This window comes from Heptranchias perlo, unplaced genomic scaffold, assembly GCF_035084215.1.
Source record: "Heptranchias perlo isolate sHepPer1 unplaced genomic scaffold, sHepPer1.hap1 HAP1_SCAFFOLD_47, whole genome shotgun sequence".
NCBI lineage: Eukaryota > Metazoa > Chordata > Chondrichthyes > Hexanchiformes > Hexanchidae > Heptranchias > Heptranchias perlo.
This window is the reverse complement of record NW_027139484.1, coordinates 8,296,120-8,313,346: the sequence shown is the minus strand read 5'-3', so window position 1 is coordinate 8,313,346 and position 17,227 is coordinate 8,296,120.

Genomic DNA, 17,227 nt, shown 5'->3' with positions numbered 1-17,227 from the left:
AATTTGCTGTCGGTATGGAGACGGGGAGTGTTGGGCCATGGAGGAATTTAATCCCAAGGATGAGAATTTTAAATTTAAGTGATATGGAATTGGGAGCCAGTGAGGGTCAGTGAGGCCGAGTAGGACCTGGTGCTGGTTGGACACGCACTATAGGGATTTGGACGATTTCACGTTTATGGAAGGTGGAGGTTGGGTGGCCAGCCAGGAGTGCATTCGAGGAATGGAGTCTGAAGGGGACAGAGGCATTGATGAGGGTTTCAATGGCAATGGGCTGAGGAAGGAATGGAGGCTGGTGAGGGAATCATGTGGCCTTTGTGATGGAGGTCAAATCGGGTCATGAGCTCAGCTGGGTGTTACACGGGGCCAATTTTCCTGGAACCGTTTACCATTTAGAATAAACGGGTAAACATCTGCAGTAAAATAGCGGAGAGAGGAATGTCAATGGGACACGTTCAGTGTCCGTCCCCTAATATCACCCACAGTCATTTTGAGGCTGCAATCCTCAATCTGCCCTTTAACTGTCCCCGTGTCAGCGACTCAAAATTCATATTTTAACTGGGAAACTGCAGGAACAGAGTGAAACGGGTCTGCTTGTGTCTCTGGATTCAGTCCACACTGCGGAGAATCGGTAACATTTATAAATGAATCACCAGGAGTGAATATGGTCAATACAATTATATAAAAACTGTGAATGAAGCCGCTCATTATTGTTGGATTATTCCTGTATGAGAACAGATTTAAACTTTATTCCTGCGAGAGATCTGATTAAGATAATAACCTGGATATTGAGATGTGTTTTATTCACCACATTATTTACTTCGGAGTCAAAGCTGCTGACGTAATGTGTTTGTTAAACTGACTGTCACTAATAGCAATGATCAGGTGTATAACCGTGTCAGTGGAGACTATCCCGTGTATAAATCAGGACTTGTTGGAATGGATCACCTCAGAGTGCCTGCCGGCGCCGTGGTTTCCAGGCCAACAGAAGTCGGTGCTTCTCACAGAAATGGGATATCCAGTAATAATTCAGATACAACGCATGTATTATCCTGTTCTTGCAGCCGTTGGAGTTCCAGGTAAGCCATTAACTCAGCTGTTAATGGTGTTAATCGCCGTTATCTCTGTTGCTGTATTTGGCAAATTATATTTTCTCCCTGCATGTTTTACGCAGTCGCCTGTTCTGTGCTGTTGGTTGAATGATGGAATGTGTTCTTTTTTTGGTCTTGTAGGAGCTGCAATATATCCGTAATGATTTTTGTGTATCCAACCCTGGCATTGTTAGTGGATTGTTCTCCAAACTGAATGTATTTTTGAACAATGGTATGTCCTTAACTTCCAAAAAGTTCGGTCTTGAAGGAGTTACATTATACCTGGAGTGGCCTTTCTTTCTCCAACCCCGGCATTGTTACTGGAATCATCACTGTACTGAATGTATTTGAGTCAGGTGTCTGGGCTAATAGCTGATGTCAGACCATCAGGAGCTGTTAATAGTTTCATCGTGTGCAACTAACCTGTCCGAGAATATTTTTTCATCAATGTATTTTCAGTGATTGATGATGAGACAGCTCACGGTCTCAGTGTTATAAGGAGGCAGTTCAGTTCCTAGTTTGCTGCAGATTCTATCACATCTCCGTCTCTGCTTCAATGTGGATTAATTCACTGATTGTCACTGGACTTCACTGCAAAATGAAATGTTTTGTTGTTATGTTGTTTCAGTTTGCACTGTCCCTGTTGGAATCAGGAGGCCTTCGATCTATCTGTCGATTGCAAGTGTGATTTTGGCGTTTTGTAAATTGAACAATGCCGCCATCTATCCCTTTACTTCATAATTACAGGTGAAGGAATCTCAATTATTGTGAGATCTCCCTGGGAGAGGCATTCGATTCTGTTCATTCCATGATTTGTGGATGAAGTGAACTGTAGGTGAACAGGTGGAGAATTGAATGATCTATAGAAACATTAAACTATTCCACAGGGGCTTAACGAACCGATATTGAGAATAGGATCGGCGGAATACGGGGCTGGTGAACAGAATGCAGGCACAGGATGATAGGATTTAATCGGATATGAAAATGGACTTGAGAAAGAGAGTAGAGTGAGTGATATAGAGGGCGACTGAGAGGGAAAGCGAGAGGCTGTGGTGTGAATAATTAATCAGAATGAACTGCTGAAACGTCCAGTACAATTAAACAGAGAAAATGTGATTTGAAAGTGTTATTATGATGTGGTCAGATTGGGTGAGTTTTTATTGTGGGACTCGCTCCTCATGCTTATATCCCTGTCAGGTCCTCAGTCTGTTTTTGTGAATGTTCCATGATCTCCAACTTAGCACGAAATATAATTACAACTTACTTCAAGAATAGAATCAGAAATTTCTTGATCATAATGAATTATTCGGATTCTGTATTTTTAAAGCTCGGCTAAATTCGATAACAACGTGGTTGATTTTATTAATACTTTTCAATTTAATTTTAATTGAATGTGCAAATTAAATTTATTTTACACATTTGATACCCAACACAGGTTCCCTGACACCAATAACCACAGAAATGAACTGTTGAATATATTAGTTGGATTGTGTTAGTGGGACCTATAGATTAGATTTCCTCTAACACTCTGCTGCAGTCTCTCCTTGTGAATCCCAGCCTCTCCTCCCACTGCGATGAATCCTCTGTCTCCTCGTCGGTTCCTTCAGTGTGCCCGTTATCCCAAACCATCTGCTCCTGACTTCCCTCCTGCTCCTACACGTTCAGGTACACTACACTTTTCTGTGATTCCCTCCCAATCTCACTAACTGTCGGCTCTGTTAACCCAGAGCAACACACAAGCTGCACCTCCCCCTGTCCCCTCACCTTCCCCACAGTTCGCTCTCTTTCCCCGTCCGTCTGGAGCCCAAACCCGGCTTTAATCTGCTTTATTCCCCGTGTGTAAAATCCCTTCTCCCTTCCCCACTGACACCGAGCCCTCACTCAGCCCTTCCAGTGGATCCGGTGCTCACTTTATTCACTTTCTGTATCCATCTCCCAATTCATTATTGATCATTGTGTTTAAAAACATCTCTCTGCCTGAAAGCACTGCCCAGGTCAATCAATCACTTTCCACCCTTCGGTGCAGCAACAAAGCTGGAAATTTCACCCCAGATCCTCTCAATCTGCTGCTTTGGCTCCAGGTCTGATCAGTAATTTCTCTGCTTCCTTTTCTCTCTCTTACAGTTAACTTGGTGGCGATTGTGATCCTGTCCCGAGGAAAGTGCGGTCTCTCCAAATGTATCAGTCGCTACCTGGTGGGAATGGCAGTGGCCGATCTCATGGTCGTTATCACTGATCCGATATTGAACAGGATTAATGACATGTATCTCCCACTGTCATTCCTGGACATTACTCCCGTGTGTAGTTTTATTATATTCTTGGGTTTTGCAACCACGGTGGTTTCTGTTTGGTTCACAGTCGCTTTCACCTTTGATCGATTTGTGGCCATTTGTTGTGAGAAGCTGAAAACTAAATATTGCACCGAGAGAACGGCGGCTGTGGTTCTGGGAACAGTGAGTGTGCTGGGCTGTTTGGTGAATGTCCCCACGTACTTTATATATGAACCTAAATTTATAATTGATAATGTTCCCTGGTTATGTGAGACTGAATTGATCTTCCGTACTTCCCCCGCATGGGCCGCATTTGACATGTTACACCTCATTTTAACCCCTTGTCTCCCGTTCTGTCTAATTTTGCTTTCCAATGTTCTGACAGTCAGGAGTATTTTAGTGTCCAGTCGAGTCCGCAGGGCACTCCGGGGCCGCAGCAATAGAGAGAATCAGAGTGATCCAGAGATGGAGAACCGAAAGAAATCCATCATTTTACTCTTCAGTATATCGGGCAGTTTTATATTGTTGTGGCTGACACAGGTTGTATTTTACATTTATCTGCGAATTGTGGACTTTATGCCTTTTTACTCCCCATCTGACCCTAATTATATCACAAATGATACAGCAAAGATGCTGCAGCTTCTCAGTTCCTGCACAAACACGTGTATTTATGTCCTGACCCAGACTAAATTCAGACAGGAGCTGAAGAACGCGGTGAAATACCCACTCAATCTAATTGTTAAATTAGTGAAATTATAGAAAGAGCTGAAGGGTTTCAAGCACTAGAACTAAATCCCATTTCATACTCCATCCCCTACACTTCCCAGGTGATAAAAAGTATATTTTATATTAGCAGCACAGAGCCCTGAAATTATCTTAAATCTGATTCTGGTATTATATTTTATTGATTATCTGACCAATTGAGACAGGATTTGCTCCTCAGACGAAACGTGAATTTTTGCTCGAAATTCGAAGCTCAGCTGTACTTCAACTAAATGGCCACCTTAATAAATGGGCAAAGCTGGAAATCAAAGTAGCTGTCGAATGGGCACACTCCATATGAATGGAGATGGAGAAAGGGAGAGGGAGCTGAGAAGGAGAGACATAGAGAGAGACAGAGAGAGGGAGAGACAGTCAGAGGGGGATAGAGAGAGACAGCGACAGAGAGAGTCGGACAGAGAGAATGAGGCAGACAGAACGAGATCGACAGAGAGACAGGGAGAAAGAAAGACGGAGATAGAGAGACAGAGAGAGCGAGAGACAGAGGGAGAGACAGAGAGCGTGAGGGTAAGAGACAGACGGAGAGAGGCACAAGGACAAAATAAATGTAACGATTTATAAAGCACAGAAAATTAAGACAGATTCACATAAAAGTCAGAGAGTGTGTGAGAGAGAGAGATTGAAACAAGCAAGGGCAGAGACATGGTTATTCAGAGATGGAGTGAAATAAAGAGAGAGTTATTAAGACAGAGAGAAAAATAAAGAGAGAAAGAAAGCAAATATAAACATATACATATATTATGAGAGAGCGAGAGAAAGCAGACATGGAGGGAACGAGAGAGAGACACTGATAAGGAATTACAAAGTGATAGAAACGGAGAGGTAAGTAGATGGAAGAAATCAATTCAAAATAACTAGAGACTGAGGGAGAGGCAGAGCAGGAGAATGTAAGACATAATAAGACAGTAACAGAAAGAGAGAAAATGGAATCGAAAGCAGGAAAGAGGGGAGAAATACAAAGATTAAAACAGAGATTGAAAGAAATGGAATAAAAGACAGAAACAGATGCAACGAAGAGATCGAGAAATCATCGAGAAACAGAAAGAAAGAAGTAGACAGAAGCAGAGCTGGAGAGACTGAGAAACAAACCGAATGAAATAAAGACAGATGAAAAGAGAAGGAGCAAGAAATGGATAGAAAGAAAAGGGAAAATTAGATCCACAGAGAGAAACTAAGACAGAAATAGACAGAGGAAGAAAGAAAGAGAGAGAAGGATACGGAGACAGTGGCGGAAAGTACAAAAGACGGATAATATCAGAGAGACAGAGAAACATGCGAGAGGGACAGGGAGGCAGGTGGGAAAAAGACAGAGCAGGCAGAGGGAGGATAGGCAGCGATAAACTGACAGAGAGAGAGAGAGAGAGAAGGAGGCGTATATAAAACAAGAGTAACAGAGAGAAAAAGATGGAGATATAAACAGCGACAGATTCTGATATTTCAGAGCAGGTGAAATAATAAAATCGAAAAACACACAGAAAATCAACAGAGATAAACGATATAAACAGAGAACAGACAGGATGAAAGATGGACAAAAAATAAAGTGACAGGAGGGTGGAGACAGGAGTGAGAATAGAACACCGAAAGCATTAAATAACCAAACAAACTGTGTAATCAGCCTGGAGTGTGTGAGAGTGCTGATCAGCAGAACAGCAGCAGATGAAGCAGGCCAGTTCATGTTTGTTCTGGGGTAACACTCTTGTGGATTTAATTTTGACATTTCTAAAGGTGATGCCTGGAGGCTACACAATAAAGTCCCTCAGCCTTGTGTACCTGACCCTGACCATTACATACCTCCTGCGTTGTCTTACAAATCCGGCCCTTGAACTTCTCCAACTGATTGGCCATCTCTAGGATGTGGGAGGTGACTGTCTCTAGGGTCCACACATTAGGCCTGTGCTACGAAGTCTTAGTTTTGTTGAAGACTGGGGTCCTGAGATCTGGGGCCTTGGGCCCCTCAGCCAAGAGCAGTTGTTTCTCGGTCTCCCCAGGGGAGAAACATAATTATTTCCAGCGCCCCCTGCTCACTGGTGCTCGGTGTTTCATATACCCTCAGTCTCATTACAGACATCCTTTCGAGAGGGTGCATCTGGGCTGGTGATGGAAACGGTGAATCAGGTACAGCAGTAGATGCTTCGGTGCTACAAAGCTTACTGTCATATCCTTACCTTAGTAAGTGGTGTGTGGGGCCTTACAATTGACAACATCTTGCATTTATATAATGCCTTTAAAGTAATGAAACGTCCCAAGGTTCCAGTCACTTTTTCATTGTTTTCATCAAATGCATTCATTTCACTGAGATAAAACTTTTTTTCTTTCATTGCTTAAATTTTTATCTTCAAATCCAATAAATGTTCGTGATTCTTGTTACTTTTTGATTGTTTTCAACAAATGTACCTATTTCACTGAAATAAAGTTTTTCTTCTCTCATGGCTAAACATTTTATCATCAAATCCAATAAATTTTCCTGGTTCTTGTTAATCTTTTCCTTTCTTTCAATAAATGTACTTATTTCATTTGTGAACTCATTTAAAAAGCACCTGGATTTGAACCTGAAGTGCCTTAAACTACATGGCTATTGACCAATTACTGGGAAGTTGGATTAAGCTGGATGGCTCATTTTCGGCCAGCGCGGACACGGTGGGCCGAATGGTCTCCTTCTGTGCCGTAAATTTTCTATGATTCTCTGATTCGAAGGCACGTAACGGGAGCATTTTCAGATCAAATCAGAGCACAGCAGCTTGGTGACTGGTTGGTGAGTGATACATGTTTTGCTCTCTCAGCTGGGGGAGTGGTTTAAACTAGGGACCTATAACTTAATAATACTTTATTCAATTATTAACTGAAACTAGATAAATTATGTAATTAAAACAATTACTGAAACTAAAACAAGTAAATTAATTAATAATGACTTTAATGAGGTAAATACATTAAACAAGGTTAGATAGAGATAGCAGGGCAGGTGATGTGCTGTAACTGCAGCATGTGGGAGTTTGTGGAGAGCAGCGTGATCCCAGGGATCCACATCTGCAGTAAGTGTTTGCAACTCGAGGAACTTCGACTCTGAGTTGTTGAGCTGGAGTCCGAGGTGCAGACATTGAGATGCATCAGGGAGCGGGAGAATTATCTGGACACTTTGACACAGGTGGCAGTCACACCCCTTAGGTTTAGTGGTCAGGGACAGAAGGATGTGACTGCGAGTTCGGCAGTTAAGGGGACCCCAGATGCAATAAGGGAGGAGCCTCAGCCTCAGCCCTTGTCCAACTGGTACGAGGTGCTTGTTAGCTTTGTGGATGAGAATAAAGATTGCCCGGAGGAAGGGAAAATTGACCACGGCAGCGTGTTACAAGAGGCCATTCATGTGGGGAGGGGGCGGGGAATGAATGTGGCCGTGTTAGGTGATAATATATTTCGTGGGATAGATACTGTTCTCTGCAGCCGTGACCAGGAGTCCTGAAGGCTGTGTTCCCTACCTGCTGCCACGGTTAAGGATATCTCCTCACGGCTGGAGAAGAACTTGGAGTATGAGCGGGGAGGCGGGGGTGGGGGGGGAGTTCGGAATGCAGTGGTCGTGTTCCACGTAGGAACCAACACCATAGCTAAAAGAGGAATGAGGTTCTGCTGTTGGAGTTTGAGGAGCGAAGGTCCAAATTAATAAGAAGAATCTCAAAGGGAATAATTTCTGGATTACCAGCTGAGCCACGCGCATATTGGCATAGGGTCAAACAGATCAGAGAGTTCAATGCGTGGCTCAAAGAGTGGTGTGGGAGACAGAGGTTTCAATTCATGGGGCACTGGCATCAGTACTGAGAAGAGAGGGAGCTTTTCCGCTGGGACGGGCTCTACTTAAACAGAACTGGGATCAGTGTGCGAATTGAATAACTAGGGCGGTAGATCGGGCTTTAAACTAAAAAGAGAGGGAGAAGGTTCAAGTAAGATTAAATTTATAAATATAAAGAGAAGAGTCAAGGCCAGAGAACAGTGTAGCGATTTGGGTAAAGCTAAGCAGAGTGTGTCAGGAGGGGACAGAGAGTGTAACGGAAAGGGTACCTCAGTGAATAAGGTCAACATAGGAACATAGGAACATAGGAACAGGAGAAGGCCATTCAGCCCCTCGCGCCTGCTGCGGCATTTGATAAGATCATGGCTGAGCTGTGATCTAAATCCATATACCTGCCTTTGGCCCATATCCCTTAATACCTTTGATTACCAAAAAGCTATCTATCTCAGATTTAAATTTAGCAATTGAGCTGGTATCAATTGCCGTTTGCGGAAGAGAGTTCCAAACTTCGACAACCCTTTGTGTGTAGAAATGTTTTCTAATCTCTCTCCTGAAAGGTCTGGCTCTAATTTTTAGACTGTGCCCCCACTCCTAAAATCCCCAACCTGCAGAAATAGTTTCTCTCTATCCACCCTATCTGTTCCCCTAAATATCTTATAAACTTCGATCAGATCACCCCTTAACCTTCGAAACTCCAGAGAATACAACCCCAATTTGTGTAATCTCTCCTCGTAACTTAACCCTTGAAGTCCGGGTATCATTCTAGTAAACCTACGCTGCACTCCCTCCAAGGCCAATATGTCCTTCTGAAGGTGCGGTGCCCAGAACTGCTCACAGTACTCCAGGTGCGGTCTAACCAGGGTTTTTTTATAGCTGCAGCATAACTTCTGCCCCCTTGTAGTCTAGTCCTCTAGATTTAAAGACCAGCATTCCATTAGCCTTCTTGATTATTTTCTGCACCTGTTCATGACACTTCAATGAGCTAGTTATCTGAACCCCTAGGTCCCTTTGGACATCCACTGTTTTCAACTTTTTACCATTTAGAAAGTAGCCTGTTCTATCCTTTTTTGATCCAAATTGGATGACCTCACATTTGTCTGCATTGAATTCCATTTGCCACAATTTTGCCCATTCACCTAATCTATCAATATCGCTTTGTAATTTTATATTTTCATCTACACTGCTTACAATGCCACCAATCTTTGTTTCATCGGCAAACTTAGATATGAGACTTTCTATGCCTTCATATAAGTCGTTAATAAATATTGTGAATAATCGAGGCCCCAAGACAGATCCCTGCGGGTCTCCACTAGTCACATCCTGCCAATGTGAGTACCTACCCATTATCACTACTCTCTGTCGCCTTTCGCTCAGCCAACTTCCGAACCAAGTCCGTACTTTTCCCTCGATTCAATGGGCTAACAGTCTCTTATGCGGGACCTTGTCAAATGCCTTCTGGAAGTCCATATAAATAACATCCATTGACATTCCCCTATCTACGACTTTATTCACCTCTTCAAAAAATTCAATCCGGTTTGTCAGGCATGACGTACCTTTTACAAATCCATGCTGGCTCTCTCTGATTAACTGAAAATTCTCGAGGTGTTTAGGCACCCTATCCTTAATTATAGACTCCAGCATTTTCCCCACAACAGATGTTAGGCTAACTGATCTATAATTCCCTGGTTTCCCTCTCTGTCCTTTCTTAAAAAGCGGAGTGACATGTGCAATTTTCCAATCGAGAGGGACAGTTCCTGAATCTAGAGAACTTTGAAAGATTATAGTTAGGCCATCCGCAATGTGCTCACCTACTTCCTTTAAAACCCTGGGATGGAAACCATCTGGTCCTCGGGATTTGTCACTCTTTAGTGCTATTATTTTCTTCATTACTGTTGCTTTACCTATGTTAATTTTATCGAGTCCCTGTCCCCGATTCAATATAAGTTTTCCTGTGATTTACAGCATGCTATCCTCTTTTTCGACTGTAAATACGGACGCAAAGTGATTGTTCAACATGTCCGCCATTTCCCCATTGTCAATGACAATATCCCCACTTTCCGTTTTTAAGGCGCTAATACTGCTCCTGACCACCCTCTTTTTCCTAATATAACTATAAAAGTTCTTCGTATTGGTTTTGATATCCCTTGCAAGTTTCTTTTCATACTCTCTTTTTGTAGCCCTTGCTATCTCTTTTGTGACCCTTTGTTGATCTTTGTATCTTTCCCATTCGCCAGGATCTGTGCCATTGTTTGCCTTTTTGTATGCCCTTTCCTTATGTCTTATACTGTCAGGGAAAAATAGTAAGAAGTTAAAATTAAAGGCTCTTGATCTGAATGCATGAAGCATTTGGAACAAGATAGAAGAAATAATGTAGAGAAAAATAGGTTTGATCTAGTAACGTAAAAACATAGAAAATAAGAGCAGGAGTGGGCCATTCGGCCCTTCGAGCCTGGAACGCCATGCGATTTGATCATGGCTGATCCTCTATCTCAATATCATATTCCCGCTCTCTCCCCATATTCCTTGATACTTTTTGTGCCTAGAAATCTATCTATTTCCTTCTTAAATATATTCAGTGACTTGGCCTCCACAGCCTTCTGTGGTAGAGAATTCCATAGGTTCACCACCCTATGAGTGACGAACTTTGTCCTCATCTCAGTCCAAAATGTCCTACCCCGTATCCTGAGACTGTGACCCCTCGTTCTGGACCCCCCCCCCCAGCCAGGGGAAACATCCTCCCTGTATCCTGTCTGTCTAGCCCAGTCAGAATTTCATACGTTTCAATGAGATCCATTCTCATTCTGCTAAACTCCAGTGAACACAGGCCTTGTCGACCCAATCTCTCCTCATACGACAGTGCTGCCAGCCCCAGGGTTCAGTCGGTTGAACCTTCGCTGCATTCCCTCTGTGGTAAGTATATCCTTTCTTAGGTAAGGAGACCAAAACTGCACACAATACTCCAGGAGTGGTCTTACCAAGGCCCTATATAACTGCAGTAAGACACCCTTGCTCCTGTACTCAAATCCTCTTGCAATGAAGGCCAACATACCATTTGCCTTCCTAACTGCTTGCTGCACTTGCATGTTTGCTTTCAGTGACTGGTGTACAAGGACACCCAGGTCCCTTTGTATATCAATTTTTTTCCAATCTGCCACTATTTAAATAATAATCTGCCTTTCTATTTTCCCTTCCGAAGTGGATAACTTAACATTTATCCATGTTATACTGCATCTGCCATGTATTTGCCGACTCACTCAACTTGTCTAAATCGCCTTGAAGCCTCTTTGCATCCTCCTCGCAACTCACGATCCCACCTAGTTTTGTGTCATCAGCAAATTGGAAATATTACATTTGGTTCCCTCATCCAAACCATTAATATATGTTGTGAATAGCTGGAGCCCAAGCACTGATCCCTGCGGCACCCCACTAGTCACTGCCTGTCACCCCGAAAAAGACCCGTTTATTCCTACTCTCTGCTTCCTGTCTGTGAACCAATTCTCAATCCATGCCAGTTTATTACCACCAATCCCATGTGCTTTAATTTTGCACAGTAACGCCTCATGTGGGACTTTATCAAAGGCCTTCTGAAAATCCAAATAAACCACATCCACTGGTTCTCCCCTATCTATTCTACCAGTTACATCCTCAAATATCTCCAGTAGGTTTATCAAATATGATTTCCCTTTCATAAATCCATGTTGACTTTGCATAATCCCGTTGAAATTTTCTAAGTGTCCTGTTATCATATCCTTTATGATAGATTTTAGCATTTTCCTTACTACTTATGTTAGGCTAACGGGTCTGTAGTTCAGGCCTAAAAGGGTTAAATTATGAGGACAGGTTGCATAGACGAGGTTTGTATTCCTCTGAATAGAGACGATTAAGGACTGATCTAATTGTGGTGTTTAAGATGATTCAAGTAGTTGATAGGGTAGATAGAAAGAAACTATTTCCTCTGGTTGGGGACTCCAGAATAAGTGAGCATAACCTTAAAATTAGAGCTAGGTCGTTCAGCGATGATGTCAGGAAGCACTTCTTCACACTAAGGGTAGTGGAAATCTGGAACTCTCTCCCACAAAAGTCTGTTGAGTCGGGGGGTTAATTTCAAAGTGGTGATTGATAGATTTTTGTTAGGCAAGGTTATTAAGGATTAAGGAACCAAGGCGGGTACATGGAGTTAATATACAGATCAGCCGTGATCAAATTGAATGGCGGAACAGGCTTGAGAATCTGAATGGTTTACTCCTGGTCCAATGTAACATGATCGTGGGGCTGAATGGCCTCCTCCAGTTCTTGTGCAACAGGTTAGAGGCGGTGCATAGCCTCTCACTCTTCCTACTTAACATGATCGAGATGCTGAATGGCCTCCAGTTCCTGTATAACATGATTGAAGGACTGACTGGCCACCACCAGTACCCATGCAAGAGGCTCGAGGAGCTTAATGGCCTCCTGCTGTTCCTGTGTAACAGGCTTGTGGGGCTGAATGGCCTTCAGCTCCCAAATAACAGGTTCGAGGGGCTGAATGGCATCCTCCTGTTGCTATCTGACAGGCTTGAGTGGTTGGTTGGCCTCCAGTTCCTGTATAATAGTCTCGAAGGGCTGTATGGCCTCCTCCTATTCCTATGTGACATACTTGAGAGGCTTATCGGCTTCCAGTACTGATGAAACTGGCTCGAGGGCCTGAATGGCATCCTCCTTTTCCGATGTAACAGGTTCGAGGGGATGAATGGCCTCCACCTGCAACTGTGTAACAGCCATGAGGGGCTGAATGGCCTCCTCCTGTTCCTGTCGAATTGCCGTGTGGTACTTGCCGCTATTGCGTCCAAGATGGCGGCCGTAATCGCCGCCATTTTGTCCAAGTTGGCCACCGTGCTTTCCGCCATTTTGTGCAAAATGGCCGCCGTACTTGCCGCCCTTTTGTCCAAGACTGTCGCCGTCCTTGCCGCCATTTGTCCAAAAGGGCAGTCGGACTCGTGCCCATTTTGTCCAAGATAGCTGCCGTACTTGCCATCATACCGGGTTAGCGTAAATTCATATACATGATGTATATTATAAATTCAAGTTGTTGTTGTACTAGTAGTTGTTATGGTGGTGGTCTAAATAAAGAGATTGCCACTCTGTGGTCACTCTGAGGTGTCTGGGCGCTTTCTGGGATCACTTGTTGCACCCTGGGATCACTCTTGTGTGACCGTGTGCAATCCGGGATCCCTGGGTGCACTCTGCGATGAATCTGGATTGACAGCGTGCAATCTGGGATCTATATTTGCACTCTGGATCACTCCGGGGTGACTGGTTGCACTCTGGGATCCCTGGGTGCACTTTGGGAACACTCTGGGGCGACTCAGTGCACTCTGCGGCCAATGTGGGGTCACTGGGACATTCGGGGGTCACTGTCGGATTACTGAGGACACATTTTGTCCCAGTTGTCGGCCGTACTTGCCTCCATTTTGTACAAGGTGGCGGCCATACTTGCCGTTATGCTGGCTTTGTGTATATATATATATATATAGAAAATATGTATTTTAGGAATACAAGTTGTTGTTGTTGTTTTTGGTGGTCTAAATATAAAGACTGCCACTCTGGCATTAATCTGGGATGATTGGGTGCAGTCTGGGATCACTGGGTGCACTCTGGGACCCCTGGGAGCACTCCAGGATCACTCTGGGGTGACTGCGTGCAATGTCGGATAATTCTGGATTGACTGGATGCATTCTGGGTCACACAGTGCTGACTGGGTGCACTCTGTGTTCCCGCTGTGTAATCTGTGATCATTCTGGCTTGACTGGGTGCAGGCTTGCATCCCTGTGTGAACTCAGGGTTTACTCTGGGGTGACTGGGTGCGCTCTGTTGTACTGAGGGGACACTGGGAAATTCTGGGGTCACTGTGGTATCACTGGGGACATTCTGAGCGGTACTTGCAGGCATTTCGACAAGGATGGCTGCCGTACTCGCCGTTAATTTGACCAAGATGGCGGCAGTACTTTCGATTATTTTGTCCAAGATGGCCACTGCACTTGCCGCCATTTTATAGAAGATGTCTGCACTAATTGGCGCCATTTTGTCCAAGATGGCCGCCGTAATTGCCGCCATTTCGTCCAAGATGGCCGACGTACTTCCAGACAATTTGTCCAAGATGTCCGCCGTATTTGCAGCACCTTTGTGCAAGATGGCCGCCGTTCTTGCCGCCATTTCATCGAAGATGGTCACTGTAATTGCATCCATTTTGTCGAAGATGGCCGCCATACTTGCCGCCTGTTTGTCCAAGACGGCGACAGTATTTGCCGCCATTTTGTCCAAGATGGCCGCCGTACTTGCTGCCACTTTGTCCAAGATGGCCGCCGAACTTGCCGCCATTTTGTCCAATTTGGCCACTGCGCTTGCCGCCATTTTATAGAAGATATCTGCACTGCTTGGCGTCATTTCGACCAAGATGAATGCCGTACTTGCCGCCATTTTGTCCAAGATGGCCTCCATACTTGCTGCCTATTTTGTTCAAGATGGCCACCGTACTTGCCACCATTTTGTCAAAGATGGCCCCCGCACTTCCCTCAATTTTGTCAAAGATGGCTGCCGTACATGTTGCCATGCTGGCCTTGTTTAAATACAGGCATATGTTTATACAAAATAGTTATACGTATCATAGATACAAGTTTTTGTAGTAGTAGTTGTTATCGTAGTGGTCTAAATATAAAGACTGCCAATCTGGGATCAATCTGGGATGACGGCGTGCAATCTGGAATCTCTAGGTGCACTCTGGGATCACTCCGGGTTGACTGGGTGCACTCTGGGATCCCTGGATGCAATCTGAATTCAATCTGCGGTGACTCGGTGCACTCTGGGGTCACTGTGGGCTCACTGGGATATTCTGGGTTCACCGTCGGATCACTGAGGACACTCTGTGCGGTGCTTGCCACCATTGTGTCCAAGATAGCTGTGTACTTCCCTCCAATTTGTCCAAGATGGCTGCCGTAATACACACACACACATATATATATATATATATCATATATATATGAAACATGCAAATATAAATACAAGTTGTTGTTGTAGTAGTTGTGGTGGTGGTCACTCTGGGTTGACTGAGTGCAGTCTGGGATCACTGGGTGCAATCTGGAATCCATGGGCGCGCTCCAGCATCACTCTGAGTTGATTGCGTGCAATCTCGGATAATTCTGGATTGACTGGATGCGTTCTGGTTCACACAGTGCTGACTGGGATCATTCTGGATTCACTGGACACACATTGGGTGCACTCTGGGTTCCCTGCGTGCAATCTGGGATCACTCTCGCTTGACTCTTTGCACTCTGGGATCCCTGTGTGAAATCAGGGATCACTCTGGGGTGACTGGGTGCACTCTGGTGTACTCTAGGGGTCATTGGGACATTTTGGATTCACTGAGGAATCACTTGGGGACACTGTGCTCAGTATTTGCCAACATTTTGTCCATCATGGCTGCCTATATGCCGCCGTTTTGTCCAAAATGGCTGACGTACTTGCTGACCTCTTGTCCAAGATGACGGCCATAATTGCCGCGGTTTTGTCCAAGATGGCGGCCGTGCTAGGAGGCATTTTCTCGCAGATGGCCACTGTAAATGGCGCCACATTGTCCAAGATGGCCAGCATATTTTCTGCTATTTTGTACAAGATGGCTGCCGTTCTTGCCGTCATTTTTTTGTAGTTGGCGGCTGTACTTGCCCCCATTCTCTCCAAGATGGCAACGTACTTGCGGCCATTTTGTCAAAGATGGCCGCCGTACTTGCCGGCTTTTTGTCCCAGACGGCCACACTATTTGCGGCCATTTTGTCCGAGATAGCCACTTTAATTGCATCCATTTTGTCCAAGATGGCTGCAGTATATGCCGCAATTTTGTCCAAGTTGGCCGACGAACTTGCCACCATATCGTCCAACATGGCCCGCCATACTTTCGGACATTTTGTACAAATGGCCACTGTAATTGCCGCCATTTTGTGCAGGATGGCCGCCGTATTTGTCACCGTTTTGTCCAAGTTGGCAGCCTTACCTGCCGCCATGTTGTCTAAGATGGCCGCCGTACTTGCCGCCATTGTGTCCAAGTTGTCCGTTATACTTGAGGCCATTTTGTCTAAAATGTCCACGTACTTGCTGCTATGTTGTCCAACCGAGCAGCCGTTCTTGCCGTCATTTTGTGAAAGATGGCCGCCGTACTTGCAGCAATTTTGTCCAACATGGCCGCTGTACTTTCTGCCATTTTGGACAAGATGGCCGACGTACTTGCCACCAATTTTTCGAAGATGGCCACCATATTTGCGACTATTTCGTCCAAGATCGTGCCATTCTTGCCGCCATTTTTTCGAAAATGGCCGCTGTACATGCGGCCATTTTGTCCTAGGCGGCTGCCGGACATACCGTAATTTTGTCCAAGATGGCCTGCATACTTACAGCCATTTTGTCCAAGATGGCCGCCGTACTTGCTGCCAATTTATGCAAGATAGCTACTGTACTTGCTGCTCTTTTGCACAAAATGGCTGCCGTTTTCGCCGCCATTTTGTCCAAAAATGCCCGCCGTACTTGTCTCCATTTTGTCCTAGATGGCCGCCATACTTGCGTCTAATTTGTCCAAGATGGCTGCCGTTCTTGCCGCCATTATTTCGAAGATGGCCACTGCACTTGCGTCCATTTTGTCCAAGACGGCTGCCGTACATGCCACCATTTTTTGCAGGGTGGCAGCCACACTTGCGGTCACTTTGTCCATTGTGGCCACCATACTTGCGTCAATTTTGTCCAAGGTGGTTGCTGTGATTGCCGCCATTTTATCCAAGATGGCTGCCATTCTTGCCGCCATGTTGGCCGTGTGTAAATATACATATATATATCATATATATATACAATAAATACAAGTTGTTGTAGTAGTAGTGGTTGTGGTGTTAGTCAAAATATAAAGACTGCCAAACTGGGATCAATCTGGGGTGACTGGCTGCACTCAGGAATCCCTGGCTGCACTCTGGGATCACTCGGGGTGCAATCTGGGATCCCTGGATATACTCTGCGATCAGTCTCGGGTGACTGGTTGCACTCTGGGATCACTCGGTGCACTCTGAATTCACTCTGGTGTCACTGGGACCACTGTGATATCACTGGGGACAATCTGCGCGGTACTTGCTGCCATTTCGAACAAGATGACTGCCGTACTCGCCGCTGATTTGTCCAAGATGGCTTCGGTACTTTGGGGCAATTTTGACCAAGGTGACCACCATAACCAATACAACTTGTTGTTGTTGTATTTGCAGTTGTTGCGGTGCTCGAAATATAAAGACGACAACTCTGGGATCACT